Source organism: Vulpes lagopus, chromosome 4, assembly GCF_018345385.1.
Source record: "Vulpes lagopus strain Blue_001 chromosome 4, ASM1834538v1, whole genome shotgun sequence".
In the NCBI taxonomy this organism is placed as follows: Eukaryota; Metazoa; Chordata; class Mammalia; order Carnivora; family Canidae; genus Vulpes; species Vulpes lagopus.
In genome coordinates, this window is record NC_054827.1 from 95,756,331 (window position 1) to 95,761,069 (window position 4,739).

General features: G+C 33.4%; 1 non-coding gene across 1 annotated transcript; it reads right to left on the reverse strand.

Moving 5' to 3' along the window:
* Positions 1-787: 787 nt before the first annotated feature.
* On the reverse strand, positions 788-870 carry LOC121490257. Its single transcript, XR_005987578.1, has one exon. It is a non-coding gene; the product is annotated as a small nucleolar RNA SNORD115 (small nucleolar RNA).
* Between the last annotated feature and the right edge of the window lie 3,869 nt (positions 871-4,739).

The following is a 4,739-nucleotide window of genomic DNA, read 5'->3' on the forward strand; positions in this document are numbered from 1 at the left end:
ATACATTAAAAACAAAGTACAGGATGCCTGGGTGGCTCAGTGGTTGAGTGTCTGCCTTTAGCTCAGAGTGTGATCCCGGGGTCCTTGGATTAAGTTCCACATTGGGCTCCCCAGAGGGAGCCGGTTTCTCCCTCTGCCTATGTCTCTGCCTCTCTCTGTGTGTCTCTCATGAATAAATAAAATCTTTAAAAAATAAAATAAAAACATAAAGTAACATAATGGCTAACTGTTTTTACTTGAGCATTTAGACTCAAGCCAATATTACACCTTAGAAATGTTAAATGAATCATAAAAATGTCTCAACTTCAGTTAAAGCAAACTCAGGTGAAAAATGAAATTCTTCTGTTGAAGATCCCACCATACACATGACCTTGGGAGAAAAGGAACCCATCATAATTGTTATGTTGTTGAAAAGAATGAACATAAATGCCCTAGAAGTAAGTCTTCACTAGTTTAAAAATCAATTTGAAACTTCAAACAAACTTTGAAACTTTACTAAAGATAACTAGCCATAATTCATGTAATATTGCATATCATGTCAGTTCAGATTACTGCAATACACAATATAAAAAAGAATTAAAGTATAATTTCCAAAAAAATAGGAGACTAAGCATCAAAATTCAGTTAATATAAAAGAGTATTTATCACTTGGAAGGAGAAAGGATGAGGTGGATGAACAAGTTTTCTACAGCGGATTTATTAACTGAAGCCCATCATTACAATTTCCACTCTAATGAAGCTAAGAATCCCATCCTACACTTCACAATATGGGATTATCATTCTTTCTGGGCCCCAATGTAATCCTTATGAACATGATTTTTATGTTATCACACCTCCTCAGGACATCAACATTCATTCAAATCATGGTACAACATGGTACATGTTTCCATGTACAACTTCTTTTTCCTGAAAACTCTCAAACTATGGATGGTATCCTTAATCTCTAGTCCCCAGTGAACTGGATATATGATCAATTCAGTCCAGAGGAACTGGGTAGTTAATTGTGCTCTAGAGGAGTGAGCTAAATGGTTCTCTTCTCCATTTGCCTTTGTCTATGAGGACAGGGTTGGGACAATAGTCAAAGATGAAATATATAATATCTGCACTGTTCATGTGTTCCTCTGTGGTTCCTATGTGAGAGACATTAGTTGCCTTACTCAAAAAGACCACATTCCTTGAGTATAGATCAGAGGTTCACTAAGCATAGTCAAGTCAGAGCAAATAAAGTACCTTGGTCTCAAAACCTATCAGGAGTATTTATACAGAAACAATATCTTACTAGTAACCAGTCCTTATATCTTCTGGTATCTTCCATGATGCCAGAGCAGAAAAAAGAATGGCATCACTCATAGCATATGTTTTCTTTCTAAAGTAAACCTAATGATAGCAGGTGATAATAAGAAACTAGGTATCAAGTATTAGGCTGCTTATAATTTTATTCAATCTCATGTATTATGATCAAAGTATATCCCTGAATCTCAAACTTCTGGCTGCAGATTCCAAGGTCCTTCAATTGTGAGTTGTTCATTTATGATCCACATATTTCACAACACCTTAGAAAACTCAAAATAATCTAACAGAAATAATATCATATACATATGAATTTACATCCAACCCAATAATGTATCATGAAAATAATATCAATGAATTATAAGGTTTTTCAACTTTAATCAGAGCAAAATTTCAAGTATAAAGTTCTCATGAGGATATATCATCTATGTGAGTCACTCATGGAGAAAGATTAGCCATCATAATATCCATGTTTCCTTATAAAATGAACCTAAATATCTTACAGGCTACTCTTCCTTTGTCTGTACATATATTTGAAATTCTATCACTCTGTAATTATTGAGGGAAATTCAGATTAATTTTAATTTTTGGTAATTATCATTTTACCAGTTTTTCATACCTGTTGCTACTGCAGTTTCCTTATTTTATTATTTTTAAGGATTTGCTTATTTATTCATTTTAGAGAGAAAGAGAGCAGGGGGAAGGGACAGAGGGAGAGGAACAGAAAGAATATCCAACAGACTCCCCACTGAGTGAGGAGTCGAACATGGGTCTCAATCCCAGAACTCTGAGATCATGGCCTAAGCTAAAATCAAGAGTTGGACACTTAAACAACTGAGCCACCCAGGCATCTCTGCAGTTTCCTTTTTAAACTCAGCTCTGTAAACTGTGGATAATTTATCCCTGTGATAAAAAACATTAGCTTAGCACTTTAGCTTTTCATTCCACATAGTTTAGGTATTTATTATGTGGTAAAGCAGCATTATGCTCATTGGTTTAGCTTCAACAAATGTGTTCATTCTGCATGTGGTCATTCACCTTTTCCCCAAAAGTTCCTTGCATGGGCAAAACATATTTAATATTCTCAGTATAAGAAAAAGTAGCAAAGATAGCTCTCCTGTAGATGCTCTTCCCATCTCCTATTTTAGTCCCTCCATTTTAATCTACCCTGTATTGTTTTAAAATGGGACTAATTCTTTATATTAATATCCAGCGTATCTAGCACCAACTGTTGAACAGACCATAATTTACTCATTATGCAACAAAAGGTCTCCAGGATCGCGCCCTGGGCCAAAGGCAGGCGCCAAACCGCTGCGCCACTCAGGGATCCCTGAGCTTTTTTTTTTTATGCAAAGTCCATTTTTTTTATAAAGCAAGTAATCATATATCTGTTTGTTTGTGGAGGTATTTTATTCCCCACTGGAGTAGTTTACTATCTTTTGTCAGTATACAATCTTAACTACTATAACCTATAAAAAGCTTTGAAAATTTATAATATAATTTATGAAACTTTGTCATTTCCATCAAGATGACTTTGAGCTTTTTTAAATTTTTTTTTAATTTTTATTTATTTATGATAGTCACAGAGAGAGAGAGAGAGGCAGAGACACAGGCAGAGGGAGAAGCAGGCTCCATGCACTGGCAGCCCGACGTGGGATTCGATCCTGGGTCTCCAGGATCGCGCCCTGGGCCAAAGGCAGGCGCCAAACCGCTGCGCCACTCAGGGATCCCTGAGCTTTTTTTTTTTTATTCTTTGCATTCTATATAATTCATGAAATTATACTGACAATTTCCAAAAAACGTAACAAGATTTGGATTTGGAATGCTATTGCATTGAATCTTTAAAATGAATTTGAGGGAAGGAATTAAAATCTATATGTACTGAATCTGCCAATTTGAATATGTTACATCCCTTCATTTGTAAGATATTATTCACTTTCTTTCAATGATGTTTTGTAATGTTATGGATAGATCTTTTCTTATACAATTGATGTTTCTCATATTCCTGAAAGTGTTATATTTGTCATTCTTCATTTTTAATTTATTTCACATAGAAAGACATATCAATATAGTTATTTGCTTATTAATACAGCATCTTTGCTAAACTCTTAATTTTTCACATTCAGATTAGAGACAGTAGATAGATGATAGATAATTCCCACACACAATTTTGTTGTCAGTAAATAAAGAAACTTATTGCATGCATCAGGACATACAGTATAGTGCTTAATAGAAGTAGTGACAAAATTTTTTATTCCCAATGTCACAGGGAAAGTTTTCAATATATTCCTTATCAATTATTTTGAAATTGATTTCCTTTGTAAATTCTTTTTATCTCATTAAGTAATTTTGTTCAATTCCTATTCCCAGGAGATTTATGAGGAATAGGTTTTATACTCTATAAAATATTTTTCCCTTTATTTTTGAGATGATCACATAATGTTTTCCTTCTTTTGCATTACTATGATGAATTACATGGAATGATTTTTAATTTCTTTTTAAATAAACTTACTTTAGAAGTTTTAGATTTATAAAGGATGTGAAGATAGCATAGACAGTTCCCAAATATATCATACATTATTTCACCTATTATTAATATTGTATATTAGATATTATTAACATCTTATATTAGTATGTTATATTTGTCCTACAATTAATCAATATTGACACATTATTATTAACTAAAGTCTATATTCTATCCATATTACTATTGTTTTTATCTACTGCTGCTCCAGGATCCCATTCACAATGTCATATTGCATTTAGTTTACATGTCTACTTAGGATCCTCCTGACTGTACCCTTTTTTCAGATTTTTCTTGCTTTTTAAAATTTTATTTATATGTTTATCTTTTGTTTACTGTTTATTTATTTATATTTTATTAAGAAGTTTCCATGACCATGTGGGGCTTGAACTCATGACCTTGAGATGAAGAGTTGCATACTCAACCTACTGAGCAAGGAAGATACCCTATATTCTCCTTTTGATGATCTTAATGGTTTTGAGAACTGGCCAAGTTTGCTGTAGAGTGTCTCTCAAGTGTGATGTCTAATTATTTTCTCATGATTAATAAGTGGGGTGATGGGTTTTGGGGAGAAAGACCATGAAGATAAAGTACCATTCTCATCATATCAGATCAAAATACATATTATCACCATGCCTTATCACTATCTATTTTAACCTTTATTACCTGAAGTAGTGTTTCTGAGGTTTCTCCACTCTGAAGTTGCTTTTTTTCCCACATGCAATTTTCATGCTGTACTCTTTGGAAGGAAGTCACTATGCAAGCCCAATTTGAGGAGTGAGGAGTATTAATGCACCTCCTTGAGACCAAAATATCTACAATTACTATTTTGAATTATTTTCACAGGAACTATATCTCTTCTCCACAGTTTATTCATTCCTATATTTCTGTGGATTCACAAATATCGGTTTTTCTTTTTTGTTAA